The sequence below is a fragment of the Mus caroli genome, unplaced genomic scaffold (assembly GCF_978045245.1).
Source record: "Mus caroli unplaced genomic scaffold, Mus_caroli_1 scaffold_2, whole genome shotgun sequence".
NCBI lineage: Eukaryota > Metazoa > Chordata > Mammalia > Rodentia > Muridae > Mus > Mus caroli.
In genome coordinates this window covers 177,756,849-177,779,709 of record NW_028227257.1, presented here as the reverse complement: position 1 = coordinate 177,779,709, position 22,861 = coordinate 177,756,849, and the positions used below count along the sequence as shown (strand labels likewise).

At 43.6% G+C, this 22,861-nt stretch overlaps 1 protein-coding gene and 1 non-coding gene across 4 annotated transcripts in view; one reads left to right on the top strand and one right to left on the bottom strand.

Annotated features, from left to right (window-relative positions):
• The window catches only part of Frmd4a (FERM domain containing 4A), a 600,187-nt gene that overhangs the window by 347,107 nt on the left and 230,219 nt on the right, over window positions 1-22,861 (top strand). The window lies entirely within an intron of this gene.
• Window positions 18,044-18,150, bottom strand: LOC115030413 (U6 spliceosomal RNA). Its single transcript, XR_003836019.1, has one exon. It is a non-coding gene; the product is annotated as a U6 spliceosomal RNA (small nuclear RNA).

The following is a 22,861-nucleotide window of genomic DNA, read 5'->3' as shown; positions in this document are numbered from 1 at the left end:
GAGTTTGTTTCATTTTTCTGGGTGGACAGGAAGGATGGACAGAAAGACCTGTGAATAGACAGAAATACAAAGGAATTTAAATCATTTCATTATCATAGAAGTGTTCCCCCCTTTTACTGATGAACTAGGCATAGAGGGGAAAATGCAGGGATGTGTTTAAATGGAACAGTAAAGGATGGAATGGAGAGATTAGTGGCTCACTCACACTGTATTACGACACTTACAGTGAAGTCATTTGCCTCCTGATAAATGCTTCTGAAACCACGTGGTGCTAACTGCTCTCCCATCCTTTAGCTGGAAATGGATTTACACATGGAAGCGCTTTTTAAATTTTAATTTTAAGTCCTTTTATAAATTTCAATTTTATTAATCTCCACTATAAATCATAATTTATGAGTCCCGATGCGCAGAGGGCCTCGGGGTTCTCAGTCACAAAGGATAATGAATGTCACCCAGTACTTCACTAGACACAGCTTGGGTGTAGAAGGGCTTAATGCCATGCCACTCAACTGGAGATGAGTCTAAGCCTACCAGACAATCCTTTATCGGTTCCACGTTAAAAGGACTAACACAGGGTTTAGGAGAGAACTCAGTCAGTAAAAGGTTTGCATTGCAAGTATGACCCTCAGAACCCACATAAAAAAAAACAGCCTGGTTTAATAGTGCACAAGGATGCATATTATACAGTGGGCTAAAGGGAGGGAGGAGGCAGTCAGATCCCTGGAAGCTAACTAAACAGTCTAGCCCATTTGGTGAAGCTTCTGGCCAATGAGAGAGCCTGTCTTTAACAAAAAGCTGAAACTGATGGCTAACACTGGAAATTGTTCCCTGACCTCCACATATATGCACACACATGTACCAATACACCCACACAAGTACACACACATACATACTTATGGGTACCTCACACACATGCATGTGTGTGGGCACATGCATGTACATGAAGGAACAGCACAGGGCTGGGGCATTGGGTTGGTGAGAGGAACTGGTTTTGATCTTGTCAGCATCAGAATCTCTTGATTGTTCTGCATAAGCCTAGACTTTTTTTTACTCTTTTCTTTTATTTTATTTTTCTGAGACAGAGTTTCTCTGTGTAGCCCTGGCTATCCTGGAACTCACTCTGTGAGTTCCAGGATAGCTGGCCTCAAACTCAGAAATCCGCCTGCCTCTGCCTCCCAAGTGCTGGGATTAAAGACGCGCACCCGGCAAGCCTAGACTTTTAAGTCTTCCCTTTTTTGCTTACTGAGTGCCTCCTCCCTAGGGCCGTGATTGCAAGTCCCTTGGGCAACTATATAATCACAGCAGGAGCTGCCTGACTTCCCACACTTGCGTTGTTCTTCCTCTTCACCACAGATGTGCAGCCTCTGGGACCTCACGTGTTGTTTGATTCTTTCTAGAGATAAAGGGATCACCCTCCAGAAGGTTGGTAGAAATGTCACCCCCGGACAGTGTTTTGCACCTCCCATTTGCCTCCACGAGTTTTTCTGTTTTACTGAGGACCCAGTGTTCCTTTGCCAAAGCCCCTCCCAAAGCAGCACTGATTCCAATCTAACTGTGCACAGCAAAGAGTTCAATGACATGTGTTCAGTGGAACAGATACAGCACAAAAGGATGCCAAAACAATTCCATGGGTGGAAAAAGCTTGGTTAACATGAGTGTGCTCCTGAAAGCAAGAGAAAATGAAACGGTCCTTTTAACAACACAGTCACAGAACTTGGTCTTTGAAACATAGAGCAGCCCAAACATCCTTGGTTCATGATCTCATTCCCATTGATGAGTGTCTTAGTCCATGTGTGCTACTGTAGCAGAGAGAATAGCACAGACCAGGAGGCCGATAAACAGCTGGGATTATTGCTCATAGTTCTGGAGGGTCAGAGTCCAGCATGAGGCTGACTCAGTGTTTATGAGGGCTGCTTCCTGGTTGCTGGATGGTCAGCTGCTCGCTGTGTCCTCACGTGGAAGAATGGATCAGTCTCTTTTATGAGGGCACTAATCTCACAAGTGATCCACTCTCATGGATCAACTCCCAAAGCCCTACCTCCTAATCCTATCACTTTGGGAGTTAGAATTCCACATATGGGTTTGGAGAAGATGCAAACATTCAGTCTAGAGCAAAAAAGCCATCCTTCTTGATCCATCCCAAGTGAGAAGATACAAACAGAAAGAAGAAGGACCCCAACTGGGTGGCAGAACTTCATCCCAGACAATGGCACTGGGACACTTGTCTCTCTACCACCACACAGTAACCTAAATGAATGACTACCTTGGAAAATCTCCTAGGCCCATATTCTGCCCATCTCCTGAGTTTTCCTGGACCACACACAATGGTCTGAGGGTTGCTTCTAGGACAGCACCTTCTTGGCAGAAACTATATTCCCTCTCTGATACATGCTCACTATAAGACCTTTCATGTTGTTTGACACAACTCACTCAGCTTGCTAGCTTGGACAAAAATAAACCTAAGATATAGTTCTTCTGCCAAAGCCATGATAGGAGCAGGGAGACAGAGGAGGGAGAAACCTATAAAAGATGGGCTACAAAGAGATAAACTATTCTTCTTGCAATAAATTAGAAATTAAAGGCGTGCACTCTGAAAGCCCAAATATCTTTATAAACATAGATTTCAGTGGCATTGTTCTGCAAAGTTTATGTTCTACTACCCGTTGACCAACAGATATGAAAAAGGCAGCAGGATCTCTAATGAGCAGAGAAACATGTTCAGGTGGTTATCAAAACCTCATTCAGACGCTGCTTTGAACATCAATAAAGAAAATGCATCTCTAGTTTGTCAAGAGTTCACATTGTGTTGTCCCCATGTTGGAAAGAGGCATGCTTGCACTTCTGCTGGCTCGAATGGAAGCTGGATGGTCTGTGCCTTGATCTAGCAGTCATGAGATTTAGATATCTATAAAAAAAATAAGCCTTGTGTGTCCTTGAGACCCTTAGAAGGTATCCTTCACATTTCTCACATGGCTTAATGGTGTCTTAGACTATGCTCTTTGACTTTTGGCTTTTGTCATAAAATGCCTACATTTTTTTCAATAGTATGAAGTTTCAAATAACCACAAAGAGATGCTTCCAGTATTCTGTAGTACTAGTATATGTGTGCGAGTGCAGTGTCACACATATACTCACACGTGCACATGCAGAGACCAGAGGTCAAGGTGCCCTTCCTTAGGGGTAGCCATCCTTTGTGCTCACTGGCTAGGCTTGTCTGGCTGGCAGCGAGCCCTCGGGAATCTTCCTTTCTCTGCCTCCCCAACACTGGGATTACAAGCATGTGTATCACCACTGCCAGCTTTTTACATGGCTATTGGGGATCAAACTCAACTCCACATGCTAGCGTGACAAGTAGTTTACCAGCTAAACTATGTCACCCCCCTGTGATACGTTAGATCTCACCCTGGAAGTCTGATGTTTCTCTAAGCCCTGGGTTGACTCTGGCTGCTGTTATTTCTTTATTTTTATTTTATTATTTTCATATGAGATGCATATGAGGCATGTCCCCACAGAGGTGTTCATATGAGATGCGTATGAGGCATGTCCCCACAGAGGTGTTCAGATTACCGTTCTGTATTTTACCCATTCTGCCTTGCTTAGTGATCTTAGAAACACATCTCCCATGTCTCCCTCCCTATCTTTCTTGTCTTGCCTGATTCTCTGGGAATGCTAGATCATTTCCCTCTGTCTTAGATCCTCTAAAGAAAGTGGTATGAGCCAGAGACAACCACTTTGGTCATGCTCAACCAAATATTAACAAAGAAAATCAAAATTTCTCCTTATATCCAAACGTCAAGAAAAAAATTTAATGTAGAAACACCTAACTATATAAACAACTATATATACAATTATATATATAATACATGTATAACTATATATAATTACGTGTGTGTGTGTGTGTGTGTGTGTGTGTATAGTGTAGTGTATGTAGTGAATCTGGGTATGTTAGCACATGCCAGACTTTGAGAGAGTTGAGGCGGGGGGTGGGGGGGTTGTACATTTGGGACTGGGAGAAAAAGAGCAAAAAAAAAATAGAGATAAAAAGAAGGGAGGGAGTGGGGCAGAGAGGAAGGAGGGAGGGAAAAAAGAGAAAACAGAAAAGGCAAACATGATCAAAGCTTCAGACCAGCCGAGAGAGTGACCAGCTACCTGCAGTTAAAGGAGCCAGTGTGATCTTGAGCAATGCCTGGGGAGATGAGGTCCCTGTTCCTGGGAGAAATGTCAGGCTGCCTGCCCCTTTCTATGTGCAGCCCAGTATAGCATCTGCAGAGTCACAGGTTGAATAGAACATTCTGGACCTCTATAGTGGCCCACAGGGAATTGCCAGGGCATAGAGACAGAGGGAACTGTGTGTCATATGGAAAATGGGGTGGGGAGAGTGGGGGAGAAAAATTAGAAATACTTCACGTGGAAAACAAACCAAGTTAGGATATGAACAGTTCTGCATCAGGCGCCTCACCAGCAGATACTTCCGTGTGTCACGCGCCGTGCTGGGTGCCAGGGAAGTGAGAGCAAAGTTGAGGACCAGGATTTCACAGAACTTAGATTATGTGTGGATCCCAAGAAAAGGATTTCCTAAACTGCAATGCAATTCATGTCAGAAACTACTTCTCAACTCTAGCAACAAAAAGAAGCTGCTTGCCTCACCCTCCCCTAATCCTTCAAGTTCATGCGCCTGCTTTACAAGTTTTTTAGTCTCCTTCAAGAAAAGGCCAGCTCACTTCCACTGGGAGATGTGCAGAGACCTAAGATGAGGGGGAGCCCAGAGGTGCAGGGAACAAGGGTCCACTTGACAAGGGGTGACAGGTCAGCACAGGATGACAAGGGATGGGACATGGATGTGCAACAAGGCCCTTTGGGAACAGCAAGGGAGGATGGGTAGTAATCCAGGCTCTCGATGGCTGTAGCCACCCAGCACAACATGGGAGATGGAGGAAAATGTCATGGAGCCATGGATCAGGCGACCTGGAGTCTAATCTTACTGTAGCCACCACGTCTATCTCTGCGTCCTTGAGTAACTCACTGGTCTCTCCAGGATCAACTTTCTGTCCTGACAAAGCAGTTTCAGACTGACTTGCCTCAAAACTGCCTCTCTCCCCCAACACAGCCTGATGCCAACACAACTTAAGTCTTAAGTTAAAATTGTGGGAAGAGTTCTAAGAACTGTGTATCTTGAGTTGAGATCAAATGCATGGGATTCTGGGCTACCCTGCTTATAATTCTGCACCATGATGTCACTTATTCAAGTGTTCGTTCCTTGGAAGGAGGTCTCTTCTTGAAGCTGGAATCCATTTATTTACCCAGCTCGTTTCTCCTAGTCTCTTTGGAATTTTCTAGTGTGGTCCTCTTTGCATGGGGCTGTTTTTTAGCCATAGATTATTGAGAACCATCTTCTGATGAATAGAGACAACTGAGGCCTGGGAGAAAAACAATCCCAGGACCTTGTTGCCAAGCCTCATGGGCACCACTATGCATATGGAGGTGACATCTTCCTCCTGAAGAAAGAGAACTCAAAGAAAACGGGAAAGAAATGTGGTTATCTAATGGGGACCAGAATTATCAAGCGCTCAGCTGGGAAGAGCGATTGTAGAGGGCGTCTGCTTTGTCACTCACCACGCTATAGCTCTGAGCCAGAACCACAGATGCTTTCAAAGCTGCCTGGGATTTGAGCAGGTGTGATAAGCAAGCAGCTGAAATCAGGGCAGACCCATGCTCAGCTTTGCCCACGGGGATTTCAAGCTGGAAGCACTCAACAAACACAGTAGAGTCTCCTCTGCCTTCTCAGTAACTCCTAACGCTGCAGACTTTACATATCTCGCCTTCCCAGAAAAATCAAAGCATTTTTCATATATAAAAAAGACAATCATTGTTATATGCCCCAATACCAAATAATTAGAATCATCACAGCTAACATTTGTTATTTGCTTATTACAGACTAGTTTCTGGGCTGTGTGATCCCTGGGATATCTCATTTAATCCACACAATAACTATATGAGAGAGATGTTATTGTGCCCATTCTATAGATGAGAAAGCCAAAGTTCTGAAAATTTGACTTCATTTCCCCAAACATGGAGCAAGATTCGGATCCCCAAAGAGGCTGAGGCCAGATGCAGCCTCCCCCGACCCCCACAGGTGTGTGTGTGTGTTTGTATGTGTTTTAGAGTGTGCACATGTGTGTGCATGTGGGGACCAGGCGTTGACATTGGCTGTCTTTCTCCATTGTTCACCACCTTATACTTTGACAGTGTCTCTCACTGAACCCAGAGCTCACCAGCTGGCCCGGCTTCATGGACCATGAGCCCTGGGGATTCCTCTTTCTCCAGCTACCCCTGCCTTAGGGGTTAGAGACACAGGTCAGCATGCCTAGCTTTCATGTGCTGGGGTGAGTGCTGGAGATCTAAATCCAGGTCATTATGCCTGCACAGTAGGCACTTTATCAACTGCACTGTCTCCCCAGCCTAGATCGTCTTTCCTCTTTTTCTTTTTTAATGATTTTTTAAATGTACATTGGTGTTCTGCTTGCTTATATGTGTGAGGATGTCAGATCCCCTGGAGCTGGAGTCACAGTCAGTTATGAGATGCCATGTGGGTGCTGGGAGCAGACATGCTCGAATCCTATCTACCTACTGAGAATTGTTGCCCTCCTACTTTGTGGATGTTTATTTTTTCTTCCACCCTTTTCCCACCCTTCCAACAGCCTAACACTAGAAAGGAGAGAAAAGAAAGATAGAAGGGAAGAGGTGACGTTATCGTTAGACTACTTCCTGCTGATTAGGTGTGTCAAGTTCCTTGGGGCAACTTTGATCTTCACAGTCGGGATATCTAATTTCCTCTTGTTTCTTCTTTTCATACGACGAATTAACAAACTACAACCAACCAACAACTTACCCAAAACTACCCACCTAGTGGGGCTCTAGCATTTATAGACCCTCTGAAAAGTTCCCAGAATTCTAAACATCACACAACTGCAGAAACTATCTGCAGATGGCAAAAACCACGCCCTGCTAGAGCACCGGCAAATCATAGTCAGCTGCTGTGTGTACAATCTGAAGCAGCCCCACATCCCACACATTAAAATGAAAGCATAGCCTTATAATATTTCTGTGTGTTTTAAAGAAACCAAAACTCCAAAATTCTTACTGCAGAGAATTAAATTCAAACAGAGAATTAATATTGACCTATGGTCTCCACTGAACATGACTTAGAGCCAGTTTTGGAAATGAGGCTGCAGCCCTTGGCATAGTGGCCTTCTTCATCTGTATTTTGTTTTCAGGTAGTTCAATGAAGGTAAATCATGGGGTGATTGGATTGTTCTGATGTTCCCAGGAATGGTCAGGGGCATCAATTTTCTTCTTTGTGCACTTCTATTCAATCTGGAGGTGACAATACCGTTCCCTACTAGACTTTGCCATTGAAAACCTTAAAGATGCATCACTCGGTTCAGACAGGCTTAATATTGAGGCTGCGTCAAGTGTCTCCATGGGCAAATTGTACCTGTCCTTCAGGGTGCCTGTCATCAAGAACTCAGGCTGCAGAGCACACAGGACCCTTTCAGCCTGCCTGCCAATTACTCCACAGAGAAAGAGGAGGGGATGGGCAAATGGCAAGGCGTATGGCTGTCACTCTGGTGGCGTGATTATGGAAATTTTACATTTTGTATGTCAAATGATAACTTAATTCAAAAATAGAAAATTGCTGCAGGCTCATCTCACCCGCTGTCATCTGAAGCCTGCTGGGCAGCCCGACACTCGACAAATATTAGTGAAATAAAACGTGAGAATGGCAAGTGACTTGGCATGAGAAAGAAGGGTCCCAAGCATGTCCCCAGACTTTCAGATCAGTTTCTGATATGTCCTCAGATGCTCAACTGCGTCTACAGCAAACCAGAGGCTCAACACAATTAGAAATTCTTTAAGTCATTATTCCAAGTAAGATTTCTGCTTCTCATTATACTGTTACACATTTCTGAACATGCAGGAAGGAAGAGGATCCTTCTTTGTTATATTTTACTACTTTTATTGGTATATGTGATTGGTGTGTGTGTGTGTGTGTGTGTGTGTGTGTGTGTGTGTGTGTATTGTGTGTTATGTGCAGGTTTGCATGCAAGTATGCAAAAACACATACATGTGCAAGCCAGAGGTTGCTGTCTCTCACTGAACCTGAAGCTTACCAGTTCAGCTAGACGGGCTGGCCAGCCAGCACCATCAAGCCCCAGAGTCCTGACTGCACCTCCCCAGTGCTGGAATTACAGCCTGCACCACCTTGCCCAGCTTGTTATGTGGGCTCTGGAAACTTAACCCAGGACTTCTTATTTGAGCTACAAGCACCAGACTGACAGCCATCTCTCCAGCCCAGCTGCACTTCTTGATGGATAAAGTCCTCTATAGGATGTAGCCACTAGGCCATCTGCACTGGCTGGGTGGTCCTTTTGGCCCGTAATGCTGAAGCAGATGGAAGTGTGGCACAGCAAAGTTCCCAAGAGTGCCCTGCCTGGTGCCCAATGACATCTCCCTGTTCCTCACAGCTGCCACCATCCAGCACTTTGTGAAACTGGAAGAGGTGTCGTAGGAGACCATACAGCCCTCACTCATCCCTGTATGCAGAACTAAATAAGGAAGAGCCACAAAAAAATAAAAATAAATACAGGTAATCTCTCAGCTCCTAGAAAGGTCTTTGTTTTAATGCCTGGATTAAAAGAGGGCGAGAACATTTACATCATTGGCCAAGATGTAAATGCCAACCCAAATACTCAAATGGAAATTCTGATTTTTTTCCTTGATTAGAGTTCAGAGTTCAAGATTTTCTTCCTTTTTTTTTTAAGGGGAAACAGAAAAAGAGTTGTAAAATCAGCTAACGATAGGTCTACTCTTTAAAATAGATTGCTGAGCTATAATTTCAAAGTCTGAATGTAATGCAGTGGGACTGTAGAAATGGACTCCAAACGTGATCCTGGGAGAAAATCAGTTACGGCTCTTAATTCCTCCAGCTTAATTTAAATGTTCCAAAGGAGTTTTAATCTCTTGAACTTTTGACACTGCCAACTACATTAGACTCTAAAGAGCAAATGGTGTTTACTTTCATCAGCTGCTATGAAGTGACGTCTGTATGAACAGCTTCCACATGTTTCCAGCATCTATAGAGGCTTGGACTCTTCATGAGAGGGCTCGGTCAGTAAAGGGCTTGCAGCACAAGCATGAGGACCTGAGTTCAAATCCCAGGACCCATGGGAAGTTGAACACCGTGGTACTGTGCTATGCAGTGAGACCCTGTCTTAAAAACTTATGTAAACGAAATTAAATTAAAAAGGAAGAGAAATATGTGCTTACTGACTTAGAAAAGTTGGAAATCCATATGTCTTGCTCTTTTGCTCTCCAGGCCTGAGAGCATGGCATCAACTTTCCAGAAGAGTCATAGTATCTAGATTCTAGCCAAGTCCAGCATACTTCCCCTCCTCGCTCAATAAAATAGGAAATAAAATATTAAAAGGCTTCAAAATTAAATACTAATTAATTAAAATAGGTATATGCATTAGTATGGAACATGCAAAAATTTTTTTCTCACAATGCCTTAAAAAAATACAGTGGACCAACTGCTTCTACAATATCTCCATTGTATTGGATTCTGTAAGCAGTACAGAATGATGTAAACTGTGAGTAGTTACCTCGTGGCCCCACGGATCAAAGGAAGAGCATCAGACTAGCAGCAAGGACCTCTACCCACTGAGCCACATCCCTGACTCTTTAACCGTTTCAGAGCTGCTGCTGCTGCTGCTGCTGCTGCTGTTGCTGTCTGATGCTGGATCTCCTTTAATGCAGACTGGCCTTCAAACTCAATATACAGCTGAGGAATGTAATCTTTAACACTTGATCCTCTGGCCTCTAGCTCCCAAGTGCGTGAATTAAAGTCATGTGTGGCCACTCCCGACAAACCCAAACCGTTTGTGCCAGCGTTGTTGCTGTGAATGCCTTGTGTCCATAGTGAGGTGCACGTGGTCATCAGACCACAGAACGCCTGCTGCATTCTGAACCCAGGCGCCAACAGACTCTCCCTCCAATTCCTGGGCTCAGATTTGAGGCCCTTGCATAGATTCTGCTCTTTCAGAAACAACAGTTTAATATGTTCCTACCATCATCCTTCGGCATGTAACTACCAAAGTAACACATCTTCCAACTGTGTTATGTTAGTAAGTTTGATTCTTAAAATTGCTGCTTAAAAAATGGTCAACTTGAGTTTTATAAAAGATGGTTATTAAAGAAATTATGCTTGAGGTTAGTAAAGACTCTGCAACAATTTCCAAGAAGCCCCCATATAGTTCTGTCATTTTGTACTACATATTTTTATGAAGTGACAGTCTCAACATAGATGATAGTAAAATTGAAATATTGATCAATTCTAAAAATTATAGATGCTCTGCATCCTGCAGTATCAAATATCCAATCAAGATTTAATTTCTTATGTAAAAAATAAACAAGCACACCACCTCATTTGCTTTAGTCATTTGTGAGTGACAAAATTATATGCATGCATATATATCAAATAATTGTTTTAAAATAATTTTTATGATTTACTATAAGTAAATATTTAGTTTAGGTACTTGCTTCATATCCCTATATACCTAACATTATCTAAAAAACAGTATCTAAAATGTTTAATTTTGATAATTGTTTCATATCCCTATATACCTAAAGTTATCTAAATATTTATTGGATCTAAGGAGTCATGAGAGAAGAAGGCTTAAGAATCCCTAATTGAAACGGCATCTGAAGGCTTGAGAGGTGGCTCAGAGGGTACAGGCCCTTCCACCAAGCTGTATGGCCAGGATTCAGTGACCCCCAGACCCACATAGTGAAAGGAGAGAAACAACTTCCAAAATTTGTTCCCTGAACTCCATACATGCCTTTATACATGCAAACGTGTACACACACACACACACACTCTCAATAAATACAAAGAGATACAAAATGCATTTTCAAATATAGGGAAAACTTTAAAGTATGTATGAGTGCACATTCAAGAGTGTACAATCACCATGCCGTCTGACTCAGCAGCTTGAGTGTGCACGGATTCTGGTGGGGGCAATGGTTCCTGGGATTCTGCCATGGATACTGAGGAAAACCTGTACCGGTAGTGAAGGACCCCATCAGTGACACTTCTCTGGAGCTCTAGGAATCTGTATTCAGGGCCTTGCCACGGCCAATCCAGAGACACTTTCTGATTCCCAGCATTCCCTGCTTCCCTGAGCTGTTTCTTCACACTATTTCTATGATATTCAACATGCAAAAGCAGACATGGGACAAATTTGGGTTGAACATATTCCCCTCCCCTGTGGTTTCCAAATCTCTGAAGTGAAGAATTTCTTAGAGCTACACACAATGAGGAGACACCTGGATGTAGTAACATAAAGAAGATATCCTTGTGCAGCATATTTAAACGTTTTTAGCACATGTATATAATTATTTGTGTATGTACACACACACACATACACACACGCATGCATTCTTGTAGATGTCAGAGGACAACTTAAGGGACTCAGCTCTCTCCTTCTGCCAGGTGGGTTCCAGGGATTGGACTCAGAATGTCGAGCTTGGCAGCAAGATCCTTTGCCCACTGAGCCATCTCACCAGCCCAAGCAGGGCATTTTTAACCACACACTGTATTCCAGCAGTCAGGCAGATGTGTTCATTGAGTATGTGAGATTGTATGAGGTAAAGGGAACCTTTATTAAAAACCCAACAAACAGCCAGCCTTTCACTCTGATGTGCCCAGTGTCTCATTGGGCATATCATCCTTCACTAAAAATAGAGTTCAATGATGGGAGAGAAATGTAAATCAAAAAACATTGTCATTCTGCCTCTTGCCTCAAAAGGATGTTTCTGGTTTATGATTTATTATCAGCAAATGTTTAATTTGTATACGTTTTATAAGATCATAACCAACAATAGAAAAATAACCAGGTTAGTAAGGTAGGGGTTTTGCACACACAAGTGAATTTTTGATTGATAGTAAACTTTGGTATTGGAGGTAAATCTGCACAGGTTAGCTGTGTTCTCTTCTAGCTCAGTGGTCTAAGGTCAAGTTATCCTTAAGCTTTCCAGAAAGGATGGGGGAACCAAGTGGAAGGCAATGAGCACAGAGCCAAAAACAAACACAGCCAAGAGGTAAAAAGGTGGAGAAGGCTTTAATATCTGCAGCAGTGACTAGGGCTTTTCTTCTGGGGAGCTGGGCATGTTCTGATAGGCAGGCATATTAGGGCATGTGTGAATTCCTGAGCATGCTCATTCCAAGGTCATAGTTCAAGAAGAAAAGGTAGACACATTTGGGGACATGCTTTACTCAAAGATCACGGAGCTCATAGTGAAATGGTGACAGGAAGACTGCACATGCCCAGCTTGCTTCGTAAGATGGCACCAGGAGTGCCCCTGGGCAACGCTCAGCTTCCTCCAAAAAGCTTTAACTGAACAAAAAGAGAGGAGTCTTAAAACATGTATTGATATAGGAAGTAGCCAGTAATGGTGCCTGCCCCACTTCACAGTTAATAGAAGGGCCTGTGCAGGCTGGCCAGCCATACCCCCAGGCAGACATGCAGGCCTGGCTAAACAGAGACAGACGAGTGCTTGTACACTCTGTCAGAACCATCTTTTAAAAATGTCTTCCAAGCTCCTGCACTATGCCAGGCTCCTCCTCTAACCTACAGCTCGGAACAAAACATGCTCATATCCAACTCCTGGAAACTCCCTCCTGAAGGGACCCGACTTCACAGGAATGAAAACATAGAAATCTCTACCGTGGAAGCTGATGCAGCAGAGAAAATAAAACAATCATAGAGGCTAGATGAACGAGGCAAGAAGCGGGATCCTGTTTACAGTGGGCAGCCAGGGAGCACTTTTCTGTGAGAGACATTTTTTTTAATTTTTCTTTTTTTTATTTAATTTTTAATATTTTTTATTACGTATTTTCCTCAATTACATTTCCAATGCTATCCCAAAAGCCCCGCATACCCTCCCCCTGACTTCCCTACCCACCCATTCCCATTTTTTTTGGCCTTGGCATTCCCCTGTACTGGGGCATATAAAGTTTGTGTGTCCAATGGGCCTCTCTTTCCAGTGATGACACCAGGTCTTCGTGTTTGCTCAGGAAGCATTTGACTAGCCGAGCCCTCTCCACAGCCCCTGCCTTGTCTTGTCTTACTGATTGTTTGAGACAGGATCTCACATAGTTTAGGCTGGCCTTGAACTCATATGTGGCTAAGGATAACTTTAAATTCCTGATCCTCTCGCCTCTACTTCCCAATTGCTGAGACTAAAGGCATGTGCCACCATCTCTACCATGTTGCCTGGCTTCTAATAAAGCCTCTTTATGGTCTGCCCATCTCTGCTAAGTTTTCTAGTTAGAATGAAAAGCGTATGATAAACATGAGGTTGTGACGACATAGGCATTGAACTCATCCCCTGCTTTGGAGATGTGTGTGTGTGTGTGTGTGTGTGTGTGTGTGTGTGCTTGTATGAACAGAAATGTCACCTTCCATTCATGAGAAGTAAGGCCTGGCCAGTAGAGTTAAATGTGAAGTGTTACACCGTGTACTGGCTGGGTTTGTGTGTCAACTTGAGCTGGAGTTATCACAGAGAAAGGAGCCTCCCTCGAGGAAATGTCTCTGTGAGATCCAGTTGCAGGGCATTTTCTCAATTAGTGATCAAAGAGTGAGGGCCCAGCCCATTGTGGCTGGTGCCATTCCTGGGCTAATGGGCCTGGGTTCTATAAGAAAGCAAGCTGAGCAAGCCAAGGGAAGCAAGCCAGTAAGTAACATCCCTTCATGGTCTCTGTATTAGCTCCTACCTCCAAGTTCCTGCCCGGTGTGAGTTCCTGTCCTGACTTCCTTTGGTGATGAACAGCAATGTGGAAGTGTAAGCTGAATAAACCCTTTCGTTCCCATCTTGCTTTTGGTCATGATGCTTTGTGCAGGGATAGAAACCCTGATTAAGACAGACCGGTAGTGTAGAAGAAGCAAGTGTCACACTCAGGACTCCCCACCCCCTACCCCATGCAGAGGCTGAGCTCTGTTCTTTGGCAGGGTTTTATTGACATCTGAAAACGCATGGAGCCATTTCTCTATAGATTTGCTGGCTATTCTCTTAAGGTGAAAAGAAGCACTTAAGTATCTTCAAGGAAGCAAATTCACACATGCAGAGAAGTAGAGCGAATGAGCTCACCCGTGGAAAGTCTCACTTGACATAGGCCTTCTGTGCCACACACACACACACACACACACACTGCCATGCCGTTTATTATGTGACCAGGATGCATGCTCCTTATTTTTTCTTTCAGGAAAAGTGCATGCTTACTCCAGGTTATTTGCATGGACCAAGTGAGTGCACCTTTACATGCCTTTTTTTTTTTATGATCCTTGTGGTGGGTTGTAATACTGAATGGCAAATCAATCCTGCCTTTTGAATACAGTCTACTTATTACTGACAATTACTGCAGGCTGAAGAAGTCATAAATAGGACCGACATGGCAGGAAGAAGTGACGTTTCTGTCGTGTGCCTCCTCGTAGTGATTCCATTCTGTTCACCACCTCCCAGAGAGAGGAGAAAAATTACAGAGTGCTGAAATTGTTGGTTTCTAAATAATTTTTAAGTGGTGTCATACAGTGCTGATTTTCTGTCCTGCTTGGGCATTTACTAGTCAGAAGCAGTATGATCTGGTTATTAAAGTGGTAAATCTGGCACTTTACGCTCAGCTTTGTGGTGACTTAAGGCCAGTGAGGCATTTTGCTCTTAAAGTGGAGTTCTCGTGGCTGATGGATGAAAACCACTTTGTCCGGTCCCATAAAGCAAGCGACCGTCTGTCTATGACCCTGTGCTCATTTTTGTGCAGCCTTGAACAGTAATCAGCTTTCTTCTAGAAAATAAAGAGATTGGATCTAGATATTGCCTGGCTCTCTAAGTGTTCATCCATCTTAGGGTCCTGCCCAGCCAGGGGCCTCAGAGAACATGGCCTCTCTATTGCCACCATACCTTGCTTCTCTCTGCTTCACCTCGTCCTCACCAGCAAAGGGCAGTGAAGTTGTCCCTGTCTTGTTTAGCTTTGGCTGTGTACTGGCTAGTTTTGTGTCAGCTTGACACAGCTGGAGTTATCACAGAAAAAGGAGCTTCAGTTGAGGAAATGCCTCCATGAGATCCAACTGTAAGGCATTTTCTCAATTAGTGATCAAGGGGGAAAGGCCCCTGTGGGTGGGACCATCCCTGGGCTGGTAGTCTTGGTTCTATAAGAGAGCAGGCTGAGCAAGCCAGGGGAAACAAGCCAGTAAAGAACATCCTTCCATGGCCTCTGCATCAGCTCCTGCTTTCTGACCTGCTTGAGTTCCAGTCCTGACTTCCTTTGGTGATGAACAGCAGTATGGAAGTGTAAGCTGAATAAACCCTTTCCTCCCCAACTTGCTTCTTGGTCATGATGTTTGTGCAGGAATAGAAACCCTGACTAAGACAGGCTGCTAACATAAAAGCCTGAGCAGCTCAAACAGAAGGCATTCTCACTGCTCTAAGGGTCCAAGATGAAGATATCAAGATGCCAACGGATTTGATTCCTACTGAGGGTCCTCTCCTGGCTTATGAATGGCTGTGGTATTGGTTTGTCCTCACCTTGTGCAGAGACTGAACTCTGCTCTTGATTTTTCTCCTATCCATTCTCTCTCTCCCTCTCCCTCTCCCTCTCCCTCTCCCTCTCCCTCTCCCTCTCTCTCTCTCTCTCTCTCTCTCTCTCTCTCTCTCTTTCTCTCATTCTTGCTCTCTGTGTGTATATGTTTGTGTATGCATATTCATGCACATTCACGTGTATGCACATACATGTATATGTGGACCTGTGTGGGTGGGTGGATATATGTTTCTGTGTATGCACCATCATAACTGTGTGGACTTGTGTTGACATGTGTACACATGTATGTAGAGGCCAGGAGGCAACCTTGGGTCATTCATCACAAGTTACTCACCTTGTTTTTTTGAGAGCAGATCTCTCTCTGGCCTGGGACTCAGCAGATAGGCTTGTGTAGCTGGCCATGAGCCTCTGGGGATCTACCTGATTTGTTTATCCAGTACTGGGGTTATAAGTACAAGCCAGGCTCTTTCACATGAGTTCTGGGCATGTGACTCAGGTCTTATGCTTGCAAGACAGGCAAACTACTAACTAAGCAAAATAAATGGCTAGATCTTCTCCTCTTCTCTTGTAAAGGTCTAAGTCACATCCTGGGTTCCCACCCTGAGAACTAAATCTAAATTCACGCCATCACATTGAGATGGGATCTCAGCATGAATTGGGGGGTAGCACCAACCTCCAGGCCCTGGCAGCAGACAGGGATCAAAGAAACCACGTGGCTGATCGACACAGTGTGCCTTAAGAGTTCTTGCTCCTGTCCAAACCACTGCTTATAGCCACCTGGTTTCCTTAAGTGTTAAAGATAGATTTTCACATAATGACTGCCATGTACTAAATGTGTCCCCTCCAAAGTCAGGTCATAAATAGTCCAAAGTCCCTCATAAATAGGATCATAACCCTATACAAGAGACCCCCACCCCCAAAGGGTCCCTTTTCTCTTCTAGCATGTTGTTCTCTTCCTCCACAGCAGGAAGGCAACTGTCTACATGTGGGAAGAGAGGCCTTGTTAGAACGCAAGCAAGCTGGCACTCTGAGTTCAGACTTGCACTCTACATAGCCATAAGACTAAATAGCTATTTTAAATTTGTATTTATGTGTTTGGAGGGGGTATGTATGGGTTGTGGTGCATATTCGGAGGTCAGAGGATAACTCATAGGCGTTGACTCTGTCCTGCCATGTGGCTTCTGCAGACTGCACACAGGTCACAGGGCATGCAGGAAACACCTTTCCTCACTAAGCCATTTAGCCAGCCCTCAGTGGCTATCTTTTATGAGCCACCCAGCCTATGTCATCTTATTATGGCAGTCCAAGTAGCTAAGTTTACTCAGATGGGATATGTTGACAGGCATGCTTTTAAGCATTTATTGGATGAAAGTTGCCCCTCTAGTACTGTTATATCTGTGCAGAACTGGACACACTTAGGCTTTCAGGAGAGTTCAAAAGACAAAACTCAAATTCAAATGCAGAACATAAAAAGTGACTGCTGGACCCAAACAAATACAAAATGTGTAAGTGAGATGAACAATCTTGTCTTGTATAAACTAGAGTCTCTTGGGGCATAGATTCAATACAACCTTTTTTAAAACGCTTAAGATTTTGGAATAGGTATTCCCCCTTACATTATATTACACAGCCTGCAGAGTGCGGAATGCTGGTCATCTGAAGTATTTTCTTAACTCTAAGTCTAGTGATATGCATCTTTGACATAGCTGTATGTAGATGTGTTTTTGAAAAGTTCAGAGAGATTTCTGCATGTGTTTTCTTCTCTTGGATCCGTATTTTCAAATCATTCATGGCGTTACTACCCAGAAATAAAGTAGAGCACGTAACTGGAAAATACAAGAGTCTAGTTACTCATCAACTCATTAGCGGATGATCGATGAGTGGCTTTTTATACAGAACGATACCCAATTGGAGTTTAAACAAAGTCATAGATATATGGCCCATGTACAGCTCATCATGCTGTGACAGGGCTTCTCTTCTCTGTCTTTTCTGCTAAGGGAACTCCCCTATCTTTTGAATTCCATACTGGATGACATCTCTGAAGCTCTTAGGTCTATGGAAATTGTGACTAAGTGAGAATCAAATGTGGGGAAGTGGATGATGTACTGTCTTGCCCTCAATAACAAACTAGATGTTATGTTAGAAATGAAGACAAATCTTTAAGGCCTAGAAAAGGTCTCTGAAAGCAAAGAAGTCTAGGATAGACTCTACGACTACCGTAAAAAAATGACTTGGGAAAGAAGGGAGCATTCGGAAATATTTAAATATTTGAAATTTAAATATTTTAAATCCTCATGAGTGGGGGATGTCAAGACAGGGTCTTTTTTGGCAGGAGGGTGTAAACCAATATATTTATTTAATACTACAGACAGATAATAGGAGTTGAGATTGCAAAATATGGAACACTTCACAAATTTGCTTGTCATCCTTGCTCAGGGGCCATGCTAATCCTCTGTGTATCATTCCAATTTTAGTTTATGTGCTGCCAAAGGGAGCACTCAAAACAGGATGTTATTGTGTCATGCGGTGGTTTGTTTGCGTGTGACGTGTCTCTCACAGGCTCTGCTAGGATGAGGTCTCACTGGAGGAAATGGGTCACATGTGTTGGGCCTTGAGGTTCCTTAGTTCAGCCTGTCATCTCTCTCCTCTCCACACCCATACTTCTGCTTGGTATTCGTTTCTTGCAACGGTGGGCTTTATCCCCTGAAACTCGAAGCCAAGAGAAAACCTTCCTCCCGTAAGTTGTTCTTGAAAGGCATTTGGTTACACCAATAAGGAAAAGGTCACTAATGTAGCATCCTAAGCTGTTTGGACCATAGATGCCAAGGGCCATTTATTCTTGCAACAAAAATTGACTGGCCTGAGTCTGTGCCTGTACTAGTACTGTTCACAAATCTGAAGATGGACAGAGAGCAAAACAGATGAAAACCTGTGAATATCCTTGTCTGATACACGGAAACATACAATCTAAGAACAAGTACTGAGGGGACAAAAATGAAGCAGAAAATAAAGCTAGGGCAAAGAGAGAGTGTGGGAGCCGTGGTAGGTGGAATGTATCCTTCCCAATAGCATGGCCAGTCAGAGCCTCTTACTGGAAGAAGTCCTCTGGGCCAGGCAACTGTCCTAATTAGGACCACTTTGCTGTGATAAAACACCATGCAAAGAAAGTTGTGGAGGAAAGAGTTCATTTACTCTTCTAAATCAGTGTTCATCACAGAAGGAAGTCAGGACAGAAACTCAAACAGGGCAGGAACCTAGAGACAGGAAACTGACGCAGAGGCCATGGAGGGGTCCTTCTTACTGGCTTGCTCCACCACGTCTTGCTCAGCCTACTTTCTTATAGAACCTAGGACCACCTGCTCAGGAATGGCCCCACCCGCAGCGAGCTGAGCCCTACAGCAGAACCTTACGGAGGCATTATCCCAATTGAGGTTCCTTCCTTTTAGATGACTTTAGCTTCCTTCAACTTAACATAAAACTAGCCAGAACAGTAATTGTAAGTAATTGTTCTTTTTTGAGTATTTTGTAGTTTACAGTGTATCTGTACTCTCTACCCTGTGTAACTGTAGCATCAGTGATAAAACTTTCAGAGCGTTTTTGCTCTGTAATCCCTGTAATGACATTTCAGAGTTTTATGCCCATGTTAGCAGACCCAAGGCTTGGTGCCTTGCTTCATGTTGCCAATTGTTGCCTTGCCCTTTGGATCAGCACTTTACAGAAATATTGCCAGATTTCCTATAAAGGGTTGTTGATGGCATGCACATGTATGCGTGTGTGTGTGTGTATGTGTGTTTGCATATTGTTAAAGGGTGATACATGGTGCTGATTCTGGCAGAATGAAGAGTCCAGCATTACCCAGTTCTTCTCTTTTGCATTGTAATGCTAACCACAGATTCTATTTACTAACAACACTTTTACTCATCCCTTGGGAAAAACCAGAGCTACCAAACAGTACCTATAAACATCAAACTCCACGACAGAGTGAATTCTGGTGCAAGCAGGGTTGATACAACAAACACTCTCCATACTGCTTGACAGAGAAAATGGAAGATCTGGGCCATAAACAGGCAGTGGTGGTGGTTGGGTGGGTTGTATAAAATTTAGAATATTTGTATGTTTCGAATTGACAATGAATATGCTATCTAGGCAGTGATTAGAAGTTAATTTCCCCATTGGATATTCTCTCCAGGGCAATAAAGACAAAGAGCCCTAAAATCTAGATATGAAGTAGACAGGACTGAGCCACATGGCAAAGGAAGAGTGAAGCCTAGGAGCTCAGGGTTATCTGGCAGCAAGGACTGACCCATATGGACTTAGGAAGGCAGAAATTATGTCCAAGGTACACAGTCTACAGTGGGTACCAGGCAGACTGGAGTAGTCCCAGAGACAGAGCTGAAGGCCTCTCTGAGACACATCAGTGGGGAGGAGACATATAAGATCTTCAAAAAGCCTTCGTGACAGATCTAAGGGGGAATCACACTGAGTCAGGGAATTATAGAACACACAGGGATGACTTCCATTTTGAAGAGAATTTTTCTTTTCTACTGGACCTGAAGTCCATGCCTTCAAAAGTGGGGAGATTCAGACAATCTCGGGTTTGTTCTCCGAGCACAGATTCCTAGTGTTGGGAAAGCACAGTGCCTGAGCCAGCTGCCCTCCTGGGACTTTTTGTTTGCAGCATCTGCTCTCTGACTTGAGAGCCAGAAAGAGCATCTGGGTCGGGGGGTCCAAGGGCCTGCAGGAAGTAGGGGTTCCCACCACAGCAGAGTCATAGGTGACAAAGCCCGTGGAAAGGAACTTTCCAGCAATGGAAATTGTTCCCCACAGAAAGATACATACCTGTGACACATCAGAACTGTACAAAGCCCACCTGCAGTTGCTATGAACTCCACCCTCTGTAAATCCCCCTCTCAGGTACCTATCCACGTGTGCTGGCCCTCAGGCTCAAACCAAGAACAAAGAACAACTCTCTAGGTAGCTTGAGCTAGTGTTCTCTCCGTTGAGTCTAAGCATTGGGAAATTAAATACCATAGTCCCATGAACCATCAAAATTGGTCCTGAATGTGTCCCAGCCATAATGGTTGTCACCTTGATATAGCTGGGTTTCATCCCGTCTCCCAGTGCAGTCCAGGGAACTCAACCCAATGGAGTACCTCAGATGCATTATGAATATCAGGGTCTTACCGACACACGATGGAAATGTTATCTCATTAACTCTGTGGGTGGTTTATTCCATATTCCAATGCTGCTTTTGGAGGTTGATCATCACATTTTAGGCCCCTAGATTCTGGCCAATGACATTCAAGTTCTTTAAAAATCACTAACTGCTTGTTTGCCCTACAGATGTGTGCTTGATTTCATCAAACCTGTATATCATGCTGTCAAATTTCTCTTTTTCTCTCTTCTAGTTGTTTGGCTCCTTTTTTTCCACGTTTTTTTTCCCTACATGAACAATTTGATTTGTAAATTTGTCCAATGGCTTAAAACACTATTTATCAGTATGGATCAGCACACAGCCAGAGACCAGTAGGGCTTTCTTTAAATGAGAGCCGTTGCTCCTGTTAATATTACCAGACTTCACAGATTGGCCTTGATAATTAAGAGTATTCGTTCATCATGCTGTTGCTATTGGAAGCATCATTCATCAGTTATTGCTTTATATTATTTTCTTAATTGACTCTTACAGGTGCTTTTTTGAGACAGTGTTTCACTATACAGCTCAGGCTATCCTAAACTCATTATACAGCTCAGGCTGTCCTCAAACTTGCAATCCTCCCGCCTGAGCCCTCAAATTATTGGTGTGTGCCTCTGTGCCCAGGTTATTAGACATTCTTTATGTGTAGTTGTGCTGCCAATTACAATCCCTCTATTGTAAACAAATAGTTTTTGTTTTGTCCTTGAGTATTTCATGAGAAACTGTACAAAAATCTCTTAAGGAAACCAAAATATTTTCATCTCCATAATCTTAACAAAGAGAAAGAGAGGTCCGTGTGGACCCCAGCTTCAGAGACTGAGTTTTACCATGAAGAAAAAATAAAACAAAAACAAAAATGAGAAGCATTTGGCCCAAGCCTTTTTTTTCCCCTTTATTTTTTAATTTACTTTACATCTCAATCTTGGCACCCCTTCCTTTCCTCCCAGTCCAACGCTCACAAATCACTTCCACCATTACCCCCTCTCCTTCTCCCCAGAGAAGGAGAAGCCCCTCTGGGTACCATCCCACCCTGAGACATCAGGTCTCAGCAGGACTAAGCAGGGCATCCTCTCCCACCAGTCAGTCCAGCTAGGGAAGGAGATCCAGTGACAGGGAAGAGTCAGACAGACTGGTCTGATTGTTAGGGGACCCACAGGAGTGAGAACAACTGCCCTAACTTTCATTAGATCCTGAAGTCCTCACTTTCACTCTGCCCTCAGCAATGTGAAGACCCTTGCATGGCCAGGAGATGATGTCACACGGCAACTCATCTTTACTTAGACTTCTGCCGGTGAAAATATCAAAAACATGCACCTTCTAGCAAACGGAGAGTGATCTCAACCCTAGCAGTCCAAAGCTGTTAACACTCCGACTCATAACACCATGTGAAGCTGTGCAGCTGAGTGTGGGAGTTACAAAAGAATAAATAAATAAAAATAAAAGAAGGCTCGTGCCTTTAATCCGAGCACTCAGGAGGTAGAGGCCGGCAGATCTCTAAACCCTGTGAGTTTGGGGCCAGCCTACTCTATATAGTGAGTCCCAGTACAGTTGGGGCTACATAGAGAGACCCTGTCTCCAGAAAGAAGAGAAAAAAACATTTACTAAATTAACTGTTATACATAAATATTATAAATGCATAACAAATTATTTACTAATAAACAGAAAAAAGAACTAAAATCATTTGATTATGGAGAAGGACTATTTTAATATTTCCTACCACCATTCCCCACATGTGAGAGAAAACACCCATAGTTTTGCTTTGTACTGAAAAGCTCACACGCAATACTTTGTGAGACCTTCTTCACACTCTGTGTTTTTATCTGCGTTTTTCCAGGCTTTGGTTGGGTTCTTGGTCTGTTTGTACTTGTTTTAACTGAAGGAAATTAACAATTCATCTCTGCATTTGCAATCTCCAAGTGGCCCTGCCCCCTGCCCATGGGTAAAGGAAAGGGTGTGCTTGGGATGCTAATTTTATTTAAGTTTTCATTGTCTTACACACTTCCTTAAAAAGATGA